General features: G+C 41.5%; 1 protein-coding gene across 6 annotated transcripts in view; it reads right to left on the reverse strand.

Moving 5' to 3' along the window:
* The window catches only part of LOC141771100 (leucine-rich repeat and fibronectin type III domain-containing protein 1-like protein), a 389,487-nt gene that overhangs the window by 128,332 nt on the left and 244,453 nt on the right, over positions 1 to 16,702 (reverse strand). For all 6 annotated transcript variants that reach the window (XM_074641026.1, XM_074641023.1, XM_074641022.1 and 3 more), the window contains one exon: positions 827 to 920. The gene's annotated coding sequence lies outside the window, so the exon portion shown is untranslated. The remainder of the gene's footprint in view (positions 1 to 826; positions 921 to 16,702) is intronic.

Below are 16,702 nucleotides of genomic sequence, written 5' to 3' on the forward strand. Positions count from 1 at the left end.
CATTCAACTCACAACACATTTTGTGTTACTGTATATTTACAGCTCCGTATTCAGAAAGATTTAAGAGTATAAGAAAGAAAAAAAGACAGCTTTCTCTACTGCAAACATACACACACACACACACACACACACACACACACACACACACACACACACACACACACACACACACACACACACACACACACACACGCACACAATCCCGTCATACACACAGTTGTCTATCTATGTGTGTGTTTACAGAGAGAGGGTGTGTGCAAGCATTTGTACGTCAGACGAAGACCAATAGATGCAGTGAAGACATGCTCAAGAGAAGGAGAGGCATTATGTGTGCGTGTGTGTGTGTGTGTGTGCGTGTGCATGTGTGTGTGGCTTTGTTAAAGATCAATTTCTAACCCTGGCAGATTTGATATTTATCAGAGAGAGACGCAGGTGTCTGACTGCAGGATCTGAAATTGCCACTGAGGGATGGAAGAGAGAGAGAGAGAGAGAGAGAGAGAGAGAGAGAGAGAGAGAGAGAGAGAGAGAGAGAGGAGAGAGAGAGAGAGAGAGAGAGAGAGAGAGATTGTTTGAAGCCCACATCCAGTTTTAAATATTAGCAATACAAAGTTTAGCCAACAGACATCCAGAGTCTCTTCATTTGACTCCTCAAACATTCTCCATCTCTTTCGCCACATCCGTCTAAAGAACACATGTCCACCACAACAAATCCATCCATCATGATGTTTAGGACACAAACGTTCAGTTCATAAAATAAATACATAAACTACTGGACACACTGAGTGTGAGAAAAAAGCAGGAACTCTATGTGAAACTGAAAACTTACCTGATTCGGAGGGATTCAGTATTTCTGTATGAAGCGGAGCCGATCAGGACCGAGTCCAGCTGTGAAGTGATGACTGGATCTGATCTGCAACAGCCTGGAAAAGAAGAACAATTAAATATAAAACTCTCAATCAAACATTGTTCACTTCTTGGGTATATAAACATCAAGTTCCTGTATAAACGTCCTCTTCAAAATATCCCAAAACCTGTTGATATCCAAGTAGATGTTTCTCCTTCAGACCACAAATATGGGCTTTTCTTTTGGGCATGCATCTCTGCAAATTATCGGCTAGTTGTGTCCAACTCACAGAGCTGGCAATAAACAGGCAATAGGCCATGTGTGACGAACTGACGTACAAACCCCAACTGAATCGCATATTCTGAACGTGCTGTATGCATGTCCAAAGAATGCTCCTAAAACCTGAATAATATCAACATATCTCACATGTCTTCATTGGAAAATACTCCATTGAGAATATCCAAACAGAAATATGCTGTTTCAAATTCATATCGTCATATTCTGAGTAAAAGTGAGTATTAGTGTGCATGTAAACGTAGTCAGTGTCACCATGTTGACCATAAAAACAACAGTAAATGAGTGTGCCGTGGTCGTGCACAGCAGTAATACAGATATAACTGGACGTACAGTTCCCTGTGGGGACAGTCATCAAGACTCAAATGTAGGTCACAGTCCAACAATACGGGGCGTCATTCACCAAACGTCAAGTAAACTCACAATGCATGTGTTCAAAACTGTAATATGATGAAACAAAAGTGAAATGAGATGTCAGGCTGACTAGAAGGAATTCACAAAAAACAACTCTGAGGAGTGTGAAACATGTAATGCAAATACAACATGACGCTCGTATGTGTGTTCAGAGACGTGTTTAGATGAGGGACAGAAACCTGAGGGAGGATCAGAGCACAGACGCCTGCAGAGAACAGATTCATCTGTAATCCATCACTGTTTTTGTTTAGCAGTAACACCTGTCTCCCTCCGCTGTCAGTCAGAACAAGGTTAGAGCTGCACAATGACAATATACCTCACGCCTGGCTGCATGGGTGACGATTAACATATGCTGTAAAGGAAACAATAATAAGGTTTCATACACCTGACCTTTGTTCATATTAGCCAAGACATATCTAATTTGACCATCCCATCATGTCATTTACAGTCAAATCAATCACAGACAGACACTGTCAACTTTATATATGACATGATTACAGCTATGGAGGACGGAACAGGCCAAAATATAAAATAAATAAATAGATAAATAAATAAATAATGAAATACATGTATAAATAAATACATGAATACATACATAAATACATAAATAAATAAATACATAAATAAATAAATAGATAGATAAATAAATAAATAAATATATTTAATACATTTAATTAAATTAAATAAGTCATTAAATGTAGCAGAAATCATATCAATATTAAATGTATTAATTAATTAATTGATGAAATGTGACATAGATTGACATTTCTGTTTCAATTTTCTTCCTTATTTATTAATATTTTATTATTATTTATGCATTTATTGTTATTATTTTTAAAATATATTTATTTATGAATTTATTTGTTTTATTTATTTTATTATTATTTTAAATATTTGTATTTATCTGAGTATGCATTTATTTATTTATTTCTGCATGATTTTACCCTTGCATTTCACCCATTTATTTCATATTCTTTTCTTTACACATTTCTTTTTATGCATTATTATGCAAATGAGGGTGCTGCCATTCAACGCTTATCGTCATGACCAGGTTGCAAAAAGTGAAAAGAAAGTTTTCCATGCAACTCTCCAACTGTAGAGCGTCACTTATAAACAGTGTAATCTCAGTATAATTTACATGATGACAGTTCACGTCCGGTTTATCTCGTTTGTGCAAATATCTTGGGCACGACTTTGAATTAAGATGAGATCATGAATCAAACCCGTACAGCTTCTTTGAATTGCAGAGAACATAATTGAATCTGATTGGATTAGGGAGACAGAGCGACATCTAAATGCCCATGAAAGACTGAGATCTAATCAATCCAATCTGATCCTCTTCGCTGCGTCTCGCTATCCGACATCTGAATCAAGCCTCATCCCTCGTCTCCAGCTCTGTGTGAAGAACCTCCGCCCCCCGCCCGCCCCCGCTCTCTCCCAGAGTGCTGGTTACTGATATCGATGATGGCACACAGCGAGGATGTTGGCGTTTCAGTTTTAAATGAGCAAGTCGGGACCGCCGGGCGTATGCTCCGGAGGAAGCCCTTTGTACTGCAGAGGCCAATATGTCTGGATAATGAGACTGTGGTTCAGACCCGGACAGCATGGCCTTATGGGAAGGATGCTGCTCTGGTGTTATTAAGATGAGAGGAGAGATAAGTGGATGGGAGTGAGTCAGTCTGGCTTTGTTGACTGTCCAACGCTCCTCTGTCTGCAGTCTGCTCTGCTGACATTCGGTTACATTCAGCTGTAAATTGGCTTTGGGAGGGTGGGGGTTCGTCCACAGTGGGAGGCGGAGGTTCACTTCTGAACTTCTGATTGGTAACCGAACAATAACTGTCTTATTCCATCTTCAGCAAATGAAAAGCATGTATCAGTGTTGACTTGTTCTAACACGTAGTAGTGCCATGATTACTTCCTTGATATGTTTCCTGTTGAAACAGGACGTTAGGTGATATCACCTTCCTGTAACAACTGGAATATCAGGCGGTGTTGATAGGAGAGGGAAACGAGGCAGTGGGGTATCTTAAAAAAATATCATACGGCATTATTGGTTGGAGTTTTTGTTTAGGTATACTGTGTACAGAATGAGGTCACCATTTAAGATTCAAAGTTTTGTTTTTATGCTTCAAACTATGACGCTCTTCGTCAACACATTCTCACTCCCAACTCGTCAAATACCGCGATTGGTCAGTGTCCCTAGGCATCGAAGACCGAAACACGGGTACCTCTCTAGCGTTACTGTTGGACAAACCAGGGACGACGTATCAATATACGCTCGTTACAGGCATAATGTCCTTTCAAAATAAACTTCCGTTTTCACAGGAAATTAGGTTTAGGCAATGCAACTACTTTGTTAGGCACAGGAAATGGTCGTGGTTGACGTTAACTTTACTAACGACTCACAGGACTGACGATACCGACGAGTCACGATACCAAAGACTGACGTGACAAACAAGTCAACGTTACTTTTAGTTTCACAACTGACACGGACAGCGGCCTCCTGGTTGAAAGTCTTGTGTTTGTTTAACGTTACAGGTGGGTTTACATTGGAGTTAGTTGAAAGCCCGGTTCGTCACATACTGCTAAAGGGCGCCTCTATGTGTCGGTGTCCGATGCCGAGGGGCGCTGATCAAACAGCGGTACTTGACGAGTTGGGAGTGAGAACGGGCTGTCTACGTAGCCCTCTAGCATCAGTTTTGCATGTGTCAGTTTCCGTTTGTTACATGAATACACTGTCTTTACAAAATAATTATTGTAAAGGAAACTACTTGATTGGTTTAATAAAAGATCATGGTTTGGGTTAAATAAGTATGTTTCCTATGTAGTTGAGTAGTCTACTTTAGGTATTACTACATAATGCTATGTAGCATAACATACATGTTTAACTTAAACTAAGTCAATGTTAACTTTTGGTTTCACACGATACACAAACTACAGTCGTCCAAATAGACACTATTTTAGAAAATAGCAAAACTACAATTAAAACCACGTGTTTGTACGATGATGGGAATATTCTAACCATGCTACAGAACCATTGTATGCCAACACATACTGTAGCTTTGAGGACAAACCGTTCTCATTCCCTGAGAATTTGATTTGAGTCTGTTTTTTTTAAAGTTATTTTTTTGGGGGCATTTTCCATTATTTTTTTATTGACAGGACAGTGGATAGAGTCTTGAAAGGGGGGAGAGAGAGAGTGGATGCGGAAAGGGCTACAGGTCGGATTCGAACCCGGGCCACCGCGGTCAGGACCAAGCCTTAATACATGGACGGCCGCTCTACCAACTGAGCTAACCCAGGCGCCCTTGAGTCTGTTTTTAAGACTACAGCTCAATAACATCACATTGATTTTAATGGAACTTCAATAATCACAACTTGGCAAGATTGTTTGCTTGTTTTCTGGCAGCCGAAACATCCAATTACACATTAGATCAAAATGAATGAATACAAATGTGCTTGCGGTGGTTTCAGACTGAGCAGATTAGTTTATATATCAGCATGTATGCACTACATACAAAAGTGCACAGAATACATATAGGATACACAGGCATCAAAAAGATCCTTTCATTAATTTACAACTGACCAGCTACAGCCAAACTTTAACAGCCAGCTGACCGGTGGATTATTCCCACGCTGGTCTTTAGTGAGCGGTTTAACAGGCTGCAGACAGGTTTGAGATTATAACAAGACATCACACTCAGGTTTGGACAAAACTTTTCTGTTTAGGTCAAAATCCTCCTTCACAAGGTCACACATTGGATCTATACGCAGGCAGAGAAGACAGTCAGGAAATGATATGTGTTTTTTGTCTTTTAGTGTTTGTCTTGGTAGGAAAAACAAACTGTGGTAAGATTGTCAAATATCCCAAAGTTATGAATAAAACAAGAAGGCGAATGCACAAGAAAAGTCTGTCACCTGTCAAACGCAGGGATGGAGGAGAGGGAGAGTGGTGGATGGGGAGGGCAAACGTTGAAGGAGAAGAAAGACGGGAGGGCAGCTGATGGAAGGAAGGAGAAAAACTGAAATGGACAAGGAGACAAGATGTGAGGACTAACAGGGTAATGATTTGAATATTATACTGGATGGACTGATGAACGGGAGGATGGAGATAGCCTGATGGATGGATGGATGGATGGATGGATGGATGGATGGATGGATGGATGGATGGATGGATGGATGGATGGATCACTCCCAGGACGTCAATTAGCGCTGCTTGGGCAGTGCCCCTCGGCATCTTGACAGGGTTAGTGATGAGTGCTTAGATGGATGACTGAAGAAATGGATTATTGATTGGATAGATTAATTGATGGACGGATGATTGATTGGATAGATGGATTGATGGATAGATCGATGATGGTATGGATGGATGGATGCATAGGTAGTCCGATGATGGATGGATGGACGGACAGATGGTGGAGAGATGATGGGTAGATGATTGCATGGAAAGATAGATGGAGTAATGGATAAATTATAGATGATAGACAGTCTAATCGATAAAGGATGGATAGATGCAAAGAAAGACTGATGGATCAATGGATGGATGGATGGCTGATTGATTGGATAGATGGATGGATGATTGATTGGATATATGAATTGATGGATGGATGATTGATTGGATAGATGGATTGATGGATTGATGATTGATTGGATAGATTATTGATTGATGGATGGATGATTGATTTGATAGATGGATTGATTGGATGGATGATGGCTGCAAGGATCAATGGATGACGGCATGTATGGATGGATGCATGGGTAGACTGATGATGGATGGATGGGCAGCAGGTGGAGATATGATGGGTAGATGATTGCATGGAAAGATGGATGGATTGATTATAGATGATAGATGGACTAATTGACTAATGGATGAAGGATGGGAGGATGGATGGATAGATGCACAGAAAGATGTATGGATCAATGGATGGATGTCTGATTATATGGGTGGAGAGATGGACAGATGATGATTAGATAAATGGATGGATAGATAGATCCAATCACTCTCTGACTCAACAGACATCTGATGTGAACACAGATGGACTGAAGAGCTATAAAAAGAAAGAAGAGAAACTTTGGAATAAAGAGTTCTCCTCAGTGAGATGACAACTCACTCTATTTCTATGAATAACCATCATCTATCAGCCTGATTAAGTCACTAATCCTCTCTGTTCTCAGCTCGGCTGATTAACACAGGAACACACACAGTCTAAACTGTGAAGACATGACTGAGTACAGACTACGGAAGCTTTAAATTGGACAAAATCCCATATGAACCTGTATTAATAGGTGGAGCTTTAAGAGCTTTGTTCTGCATTAAGTTTTCAGGGTGAACAATTTTCTAAAAACGCTAAATTGAATTTCATCAAATATACTTTATTAATTAATCTTTCTATATGACTAAAACGGCACATGATTATTATCAATATTGCACAATATAATGTTCGTTTTCTTACGAATGTCCAGCAACACGTGTACATTTTTGCTCGTTACATGCATACAGTCTTTTCAAAATAAACCTCGGTCTTCACAGGAAACAACTTCCTTAGTTTTAGGCAACAAAACTACTTAGTTAGGTTTAGGAAAAAAACATGGTTTGGATTAAAATAACTCTGGAAGTAGCGCAACTTTTGTGACGAATAAATCAACGTTGAATTCTGGTTTCACATGGGACACGAACGCTGATCTCCTGGGCGAAAGCCCGGTGTTTTTTGCCCCACCCATCCGCCTCGACCTCCTCCCTACACGCCGTTCGCCGCTACTTAGATTTCCTGCTTCACGATTACGTTAATTACAAACCAATTGTTTTTATGGGATATACACAAGTTACAGTGCATTATTTTTTGTAGGTATAGCTACGAACAGTGTATGACACCAGTCTGTAAAGGGATAGTTTGGGTGTTTTGAAGTGGGGTTGTTTGAGGTACTTATCCAGTGTATTACCTACAGTAGATGACGGTCGGCACGCCCCCAGTTTAGGGAAACAGACAGGAGTACAAGCACGGGAGCAAAGCAATGTACTGCTGTGGACGGGGGAAGCAGCAAAACACATTTTAGACATCTATAAACACCAATATCAGATTAAATGTATGCTATAAATACGTTTAAAACATTGCTTTGCTCCTATCTGTTTCTCCAAACTGGAGGTGCGCCAACCATCATCTACTATAGGTAATAGACTGACTAGTATTTATTTATATTACTCTACATATATTGTGTTGTATATTGTTGCTCATAATGTACATTTTACCAGCCTCGATCCTGCCAACATACAGCCTACAAACAATGCTGAAAACACTCCTGGTTGGATGAAAATAAGTAGGTTACAGTTTATTAAATAACACACACCTGAGATGAATCATGTCATGTGTTTGCGTGTGTGAATGTATGAAGGAAAAAGGATGCGTGCAAGTTTGTGTTGGCAGAGGCTGGAGGCAGGCAGATGGTCAGGGCTGAATCTGTCCCCCCTGTGGGTCCCTCAGCTCTCACCCCCACCCGTTCCTTCACCTCCAGGGTCTACCTACCCGTGTTAAACCCAACCAGAACATCTCCTGGCTGGGCTCAGACCTCCACCACCTTCTCCCTGCCTGGAGCTAAAGTTGCTGAACGTTCGTGGATAAAATCTCGCACCTTCATGTCGTTGTTTTTTTCTCCATTTGTACATGGATTGAGGGTTAATGCTGTCTATTATACAGTGAGGCTGCTTCACAGCTCTGGGAGCAGTCAAACATGTTCGGATATCCATGGGCATCAGTTTCAAAGGAAAGCGGTTTTCTTTGATTCCTGGTAGATTTGATTCCCGACGTAGACTTAAACTTTCATTTTCACTGCTGAGCTCAGGGCTGACAGGGGCTCAGTGTCATGTTCAAGGATATTTAATATACACTTGTATTAGAATTACACCCATGGATGAATACATATTTGTTTTGAATTGAAAAAAAAAAGTCTTTTAAAACAATAACAAAAGCACTTTAACCTCACTTTTCCCGTCTATTTTACTTTGATAACCTCTCAATTTTGTATTCAATCTCAGTAAATTCACCTTGTTTACACTCGACTGGAACTGAAGCCAGCGAGGGGCTGTTTGTGCTGAGCAATGCAGAACTTTATTTGGGCCAAATTAGATTGACTCAGTTATCCCTCGGCTTGCTGCTTAGCCTCTAACAGTAAAAAAAAAGATAAACTCTGTGTAAGTGGAAATACACTGTCACACCTCGGTGATTTCATGTTTAACCTAAAATTGAAGGATAACTTGGCAGCAGGTTTTGTGGTGGGCAGATGAAACTGTGGAGTCTCACGCTACAGTTGCTAAAAAAGAAAATATAAATACAACAAATAAACTAAAGGGACTGTATGTAAGTTTTTGTGTTTGACTACGAGTTTTGGTGGCGGCTGGTCGGTTGTTGGTGTTAGCGGACTCCATTTCTACCCAAACGTTAGCTGTGGTTGCACACTTTTAGCCCTGTAAGCGGAGCTGAAATTAAAGGCACTCGCGAGAGTGCATGACGTCACATCTGTTGAATTTTCCAGAAAAAAAACATTCCCCATTCTTCACATTAAAAGCAGTCTACAGGCTGATAGAGGAGATACAACCTGTTCAAAGGCTATAAAAAGGATTAAAAGACATTTATACGTGTAAAAACTTGCATACTGTCCCTTTAACAACTTGGAAAAGTTTTCAACCGATTCAGTGCTGAACTACAATAAATGCGTGATCAGATTAGTCTTATTTCATTCATTGATCAGATGTTGCATGATTAAAGGTTGGCAGTGAGAGCGGGCTGCAAAGACACCAATAACACCCCAAGTGGTCATTTTAGTAACACCTGGTGGTGACTGATGATACAGTAATGATGTTTATCTGTTAATTAAAATGCCATAGATCAACACACACACACAAACACACACACATGGTACAGTATAAACCAATCAAAGGCAGTCAGAAATGCTTGGGAACTGTCGAAGGCCACAAACACACACAGAATAAGAGGCTCATACAACTCTGTTTGATGATTCTATAATGATGTTTACCAGTAATCATAATGCAGAAATAGAATGATGAATATAAAATCCAGCTGCTTTGATGTCAGCGGGAGAAAGTTTAAAACTAAACAACACGATTATGGACTAAATGGCCTTGGTAACGGTGGCAGCAGCTGATCGGATGGGGGGGGGTGAATGGAAGGTGAACAACTATTTGAAGATTTAATGAAGTGAATTTCAGGCCGAGCAAACAAATATTTCATCCATCTATTCTTCAGATACCTCTGCTAATTGGATGAATCACAGCTTTCACAAGAACTAGATCTCTTAAAATTACAACTTGGATGATGTGTGAATGTTACTTACAAGCTGGCAGCTGGTAAATACTTTAACTTCAAGATGATTTGAATGTGGAATAACTGTCCAGTTCAAATCCAGAACGTGGAATACATCATTTCTTCTGCAGCAGGAAAGAGCGACGACGCAGTGAGCTACAATACCAAGACTGCTTTCTATTCAGCTAATTATAGCCGTCCTCGCTCCTCTGTCCTCTAGCCGGTGACCCAGAAATCGATCGGGGTTCATCTAAAATGTTTCAGTCACTTAAACACGTCTCGGAGGAGACAAGGAGAGAGGAGGCTTCAAGAGGAGACGAGGTACCACAGGTGTATCCTATTTTTTACTTTTCTTATGTAGTGCATCTTGGCTCTTGTGTCCTCTCCAGACAGCAGCACAGTCTCTGGTATTATTAGTCCCACAATATCAGCCTGAGCCTGACAAGGAATCATCCACTGCAGCTGCAGCCTTCCTTAAACAAATTATAGATTTTATTCAAAAAGATTTACAGATTTCACAGCTACACTCCGTGATGCTGCAATAAATCCATAATCCTTTTGGAGCAGCAGTCACCAGGCATCAAGTGTTACTTAAGTATTACTAGACATTATTATGAGACATTTGTCTCCTCAAAATGATGCCGAGAGAGGACATAAGGTTCCTCCATCGTCAAGTCTCTGTTGGGAGGAAGGCCGTTGTCTGGGCGGAAGTTAAGGAGGGAGTCAGGGGGCGGATAAAGGCAGCATAGGGAGGAGGTCAGGGTGGATGGATGGGTAAAAAAACACCAGACTTTCATCTAGGGAACATATTCTCATACAACGGTTCGTATGATATCTTACAAAAAAGTTATTCCCCCTTTTTCCTACGAATGTCCAACAACACGTGTACATTTATGCCTTTTACATGCATATAGTCTTTTCAAAATAAATGTCTGTCTTCACAGGAAACAACTTTCTTAAGTTTAGGCAACAAAACTACTTAGTTAGGTTTAGGAAAAATATTGTGGTTTGGCTTAAAATAACTCCGGAAGTAACGTTACTCTAGTACGTAACTTATCTGAGAAATAAATCAACTACTTGGTTAGGTTTAGGAAAGTCATGGTTTGGTTTAAAAAAATATTTGTTATGTACTTAAGTATGTAACTTGGTTACTTACTAATGTTGTAACTTAAAATAACTCTGTAAATTAATCAACGTTTTAACCCCCCATCCACCCCGACCTCCTCCCTATGCGGTGTTTGCCGCTCTTTATACTTCCTGGTTCACGATTACGTCAATTACACACAAATTGATATGTGAAACCAAAAGTCAATGTTGACTTATTTTAAGTTATGTATTAAGTTATGTAACATTATGTCATGTACTTCGCATTCTTTGCGAACATAACGTCCGTGAAATACTTAAATTAAATTGCATATGTAATGTAGCTTACTTAACTACGTAACAAACATCAACAAACCAGGATCTTTTCCTAAACTTAATCAAGTTATTTCCTGTGAACACAGAAGTTCATTTTGAAGACAGAGTATGTACGTAACATGCGTAAATTGATACATGCAGAACTGATGTTAGAGGGGTACGTAGAGCGTCACTTTGAAGCATAGAGCCACTGACAAAGAACAGGTTGTGGGAGGAGTTCGGATGCCAGAGTAGGTAGCGAGGTGTCATGTTAGTTGAATGAAAAGCACCTTCTTGTCTGATCACAGACAAGACCACACTTCTACCTAAAGTCAAAATTTCACGGGTGATGAAGCTGAAGGCACTGAAGGCTGACTGACTGCTCGTATCCACCAATCAGAAGCGAGCCGGTGGGACGTGTCAGTGAGTCAGACGAGTCTATTTGGTGGCAGTCTGAGGTGAGCTGTGGGTGAGCGCGTCTGTGTGATGGGCGATTTCCTGGCTGACTGATGGTGTTTTGAATGACTGATGAGGTGGATGATGTGGTCGAGTGCGTCGGCGTCCCTGAGCTGATAGACTGAACTCCTCCTCAGTTTACAGGCTGAATATCAAAGTGGCCCTCTCTCTCTCTCTCTCTCTGTCTCTCTCTCTCTCTCTGTCTCTCTCTGTCTCTCTCTCTCTCTCTGTCTCTCTCTGTCCCTCTCTCTCTCTCTCTCTCTGTCTCTCTCTCTCTCTCTGTCTCTCTCTGTCTCTCTCTCTCTCTCTCTCTCTCTCTCTCTGTCTCTCTCTCTGTCTCTCTCTCTGTCTCTCTCTCTCTCTGTCTCTCTCTGTCTCTCTCTCTCTCTCTCTCTCTCTCTCTCTCTCTGTCTCTCTCTCTCTCTCCCTCTGTCTCTCTCTCTCTGTCTCTCTCTCTCTCTCTCCGTCTCGTCCTCCAGGTTTTCCTCTTTCTGCTTTAGTGTCTTTTATCCTCTTTCTCACGTCACATTTCCTTCCACTTTGTCTTTAAGCTTCCCCTCGTCCTTCAAGCCTCTGTCTGTTTTTGTCACCTTTCCCCTTTAACTCCATGTCACTCGTGCTTTCTCTTTACATGACACCTTCATTCTGCCCTTGTCTGCGATTTTTACCTCTTTTTCGACTTTGTTCTACTTTCAAATTCACTCCCTTCTTCAGATTTGAGGCCTGCAATCCCGACTGACTTTACTGTCTTTCAGAGGCTCTAGTAGGTTCAGTTTTGAAGCTTTGCTACCAACCATGTCACGCTAACATGTCGGGAAGGAAGCTAAATAACCAATGTTATGCCAAAGATGGACTAAATTTTAGCAAGGAAAAACTATCATGGCCATTTCCAAAGGGGTCCCTTGACCTCTGACCTCAAGATATGTGAATGTAAATGGGTTCTATGGGTACCCACGAGTCTCCCCTTTACAGACATGCCCACTTTATGATAATCACATGCAGTTTGGGGCAAAAAACATGCAGTCTTTATCATGTGGTATAAATGTGTTATTTTCGCCTATACTAAAATGGTGCATTTGAATATTTCTGCATACTGGGGTCCCTAAACAGTCTTGGAATTACATAACTTGGGTATCACTGTAAAGCTGAGACTCTTGTGGATCCAATGAGCCCAACTGTATTCATGTGTGATGATGTTAGTCTCCATAGGAGACATTTCATTGACCTCACTGTATAAAATGACCTGTGGTGACCTCTAGGATAATCACAGCCTCATGAAACTTTACAACCACAAACTAGAGACCTAGAGCATTCAGAGGAGGGATGGATCAGACTAGAGACCTAGAGCATTCAGAGGATGGATGGATCAAACTAGAGACCTAGAGCATTCAGAGGATGGATGGATCAAACTAGAGACCTAGAGCATTCAGAGGATGGATGGATCAAACTAAAGACCTAGAGCATTCAGAGGATGGATGGATCAAACTAGAGACCTAGAGCATTCAGAGGATGGATGGATCAAACTAGAGACCTAGAACATTCAGAGGATGGATGGCTTTCCTAGCTAGATTGACAATAAGGGGGTTTCTGAGCAGTTTACACAACACAAGTGCTCGACATCCAAACGCAGAAAACTGCATTTCTTGCAGAAATCTCCAAATGTCAAAAGATTTTGATCCCAAATCACAGCATGGCTTCTTCTATGGTGTTCCTCAAGGACCTGGTGTCTTAATGTGGTATTTTGAAGGGATTATTGATCGTTTTTATCAATTCTCCAGTGGTAAAAAATTGTTAAATTTAGCACCAAATCTGTGTAACAAATGGTATCAACCCCAAAAATTGCTGCAACAACTTATGAGACATAATAGAGCATGCTTATTTCTGATTTATGACTATTAACAACCTGAGACAGAGTGCTGAGCTGCATCTCAAATTAATATTCAGATTCCCAGCTTTCAGATGATGTACACCACTTCTATGTGACATCTACTGTTGACCTGCTATCTCCCCCTAAAGACCTCCTGTAAAACGGGTCTATTGTGGGTCTCAGAGGGTTGTGCGGTATTTGACGAGTTGGGAGTGAGACAGGGTTGTATTTTGTTACGCCCTGTTACTCTATCGCCCATGTATGGCCAGTGTGAAGAATTCAACTTCCTACTTCGTTAATATTCAATAAGAAAACAACACCTTGGATAGAGGGATGAGTGGACTAGTCCTCAGCTATAAGGACAGATAACTACAAGGACACAGAGACAACAAAGATGTCCACACATAAATCTGGTTCCTATTATGCCTTCCTTTTACTACAGAGAGAACAGAGACCAAACCATAAATCTCAGGTCGTCGCTGTCCGTGTGTGTTCATTTCTATAAATGCTCCATGAAAATCCATCAGCGACCTCCGTGTACCGCAGCTCTACAGGAGGGGTGGTCAATATAGAGAGAGGGAGAGAGTCAGAGGTGATGGATGGCAGAGGAAGGTCTGCTCGGAGATATGTGGCTCTAAATCAAACTGTTAAACTCCGACACGACAGAGGAGGAATAGTGCCAAGATAGATGAGAGAGACAAAGAGCGAGGTAGAAAACGATTTAAAGGATAGTGACTCTGTTAGAAGATAGATGTGAAGTTAGATTACGGTGTCCTTACAACTTCATTTGTCAGGAATAAGACCTAATATGATCCCATTTAGCACTCACAGTCTTAGCTGACTTTTTTCCAGATCAAGTTAGAGCATCATTAAACCTCATCGCTCAAACATGAACACTTGAGAATGAATTCAAACGTACAAAGTGACGGAGGAGGAGGCGGCACCCGTTTATGGCCAAGTATGAGAGTCAATCATACGGATTAGAGTCAAAGTTGCCACCAAGAGACACATTAGGAGAATTTAAATGAGCCATTCACACCTGAATGTGATGTGGCAAACAGTCTGGGGAAAATCAATGATGACTGACAGGAAGTCACGCAGCCCTCCACTGCTTCTTATGGCTATATTCTATCTTCTCTGTATAGCTACTGTGAGGTCGCTTCAGTTCATTCAGGTTTGAATAAGAAACAGTACACAACACACCTCTGTTTTAATAGGGAAAATACCCGTAATCCCATGAGGCACATGCATGTTTCAATGGTTAGCAAATGATTTTACATAAACACATAAGCCACGTCAGGCGTCATTTATACGCCAGGTCTTGGTTATGTTTGGGCAACAAAACCACTTAGATAGGTTGGGCTTAAAATAAGTATATAATCCAAGAAAAAATACGTAGTAAAGTGTGGAAAACACGTCACTAGCGTAACCAATAGTGCAACACTTTGGGACACAAACACCGGTCTCCTGGTTCAAAGTCCAGTGTTTGTTGGCAGTCTTTCTCTCTTTGTATTCTACGTCCATCCATCCACCCATTTTCTTCCGCTTTTCCGGGGCTCGGGTTGCGGGGGCAGCAGGTTTACTGGGGAATTCCAGACGTCCCTCTCCCCAGCAACGTTTTCCAGCTCTTCCTGGGGGACCTCGAGGCGTTCCCAGGCCAGCCGAAGTATACAATCTCTCCTGGATGTTCTGGGTCTTCCTCGGGGCCTCTTACCAGTTGGATGTGCCCGGAGAAAAAACTCCAAAGGGAGGCATCCAGGAGGCATCATGATCAGATGCCCGAACCACCTCAGCTGGCCCCATCATACTGCTCAAAAAAAATGTGGAAAGGAGGCTCCGACCGTTTGTCGAACCTCCGATCCAAGAGGAGCAATGTGGATTCCGTCCTGCCGTGGAACAGTAGACCGGCTTTTTACTCTCGCGGGCTGTTGGAGGGGTCATGGGAGTTTGCCCATCCAGTCTACAGGTGTTTTGTGGACTTGGAAAAGGCTTATGACCGTGTTCCCCGGGAAGTCCTGTGGGACGTTGTTACGAACCATCCGGTCCTTATGTAACCAATGTGAGAGCTGTGTCCGTATACTCGGCACAGTCACACATGACACGCCAAAAGCAAGAACTGTGTTGTGATGGCACGCAATAAAACTTACAAATTACTAAGTCGTTCATACGTTCTCCTCTCCTTGTAAAAAGAGTGTATTTTGTTTGAGTTGTTTAGCTCTGTTTGGATCAAAACCTTGAGATTCTGATCAGTGAATGGATTTAATTAAAGCCCTATCCACTGTAGTGAAATTAAAACGACCTCTCTCAGTGTCACAGGTGATTCACGGGAGACGGTGTCCAAACATTAAGGAGACAGGAGTGTCATGATGAATCAGAGGAAAGGCTGCAGGAATGAACAGAGAGGCCAGAGACCGCGATAGAACAACACCGCAGCGAGACAAAAAAAGAAGGCATTATCATGAAAATGAGACATTTCCATTGGCAGGGGGACAAGACATCGGCCGTAATGATAATACCACGGATGATAATAATCACAATAACCTCAGTCATGTTTGCATTCGGATGTTCCCTGGACTGGAGAACCCTGTTATCAGCAGAATACGATGAATATGAATGTGAGTGTTGCACAGCTGTCTAGACGTAAACAAGGTCGTGCTCAAAATCAGATGCTCAAATTAAACACGGCCCTTCAATTTGGCGTCTGAACATCTTTTTATCATTTCCTGTTTGATGCCACGTTGCTGTCGGTCTGTCTGCTAGTTTAGCTGTTAAGCAATTAACTGTTTTCAGTGCAGAGTGAAGCAAACTTAATTCCACATTGTCTCATTAATTCAAGAGACCGTTGACCTTCCAAACTCAGCTCCCACTTCAACGATTTCACCAGCTAATTGACTTTTAAAAGAGACAAAAAAAAAAAGTGCTGATGGTGATTTTCTGAGGTAGCCTGTAGAGAATGAAACGTTTCAGGCATCGCCAGGCTTTTTACCGTCGGTCCACTCGGCTCTAGAATTATCATTTTCAATTCATCCTCGTGGGTTTAATGCATTCGCTGCTCTGTTTATGCGCTCTGGGCATCGGATGCCTCATCCCCCTGTGTGTGCCTCACCTGCAGTA

The sequence above is a fragment of the Sebastes fasciatus genome, chromosome 7 (genome assembly GCF_043250625.1).
Source record: "Sebastes fasciatus isolate fSebFas1 chromosome 7, fSebFas1.pri, whole genome shotgun sequence".
NCBI lineage: Eukaryota > Metazoa > Chordata > Actinopteri > Perciformes > Sebastidae > Sebastes > Sebastes fasciatus.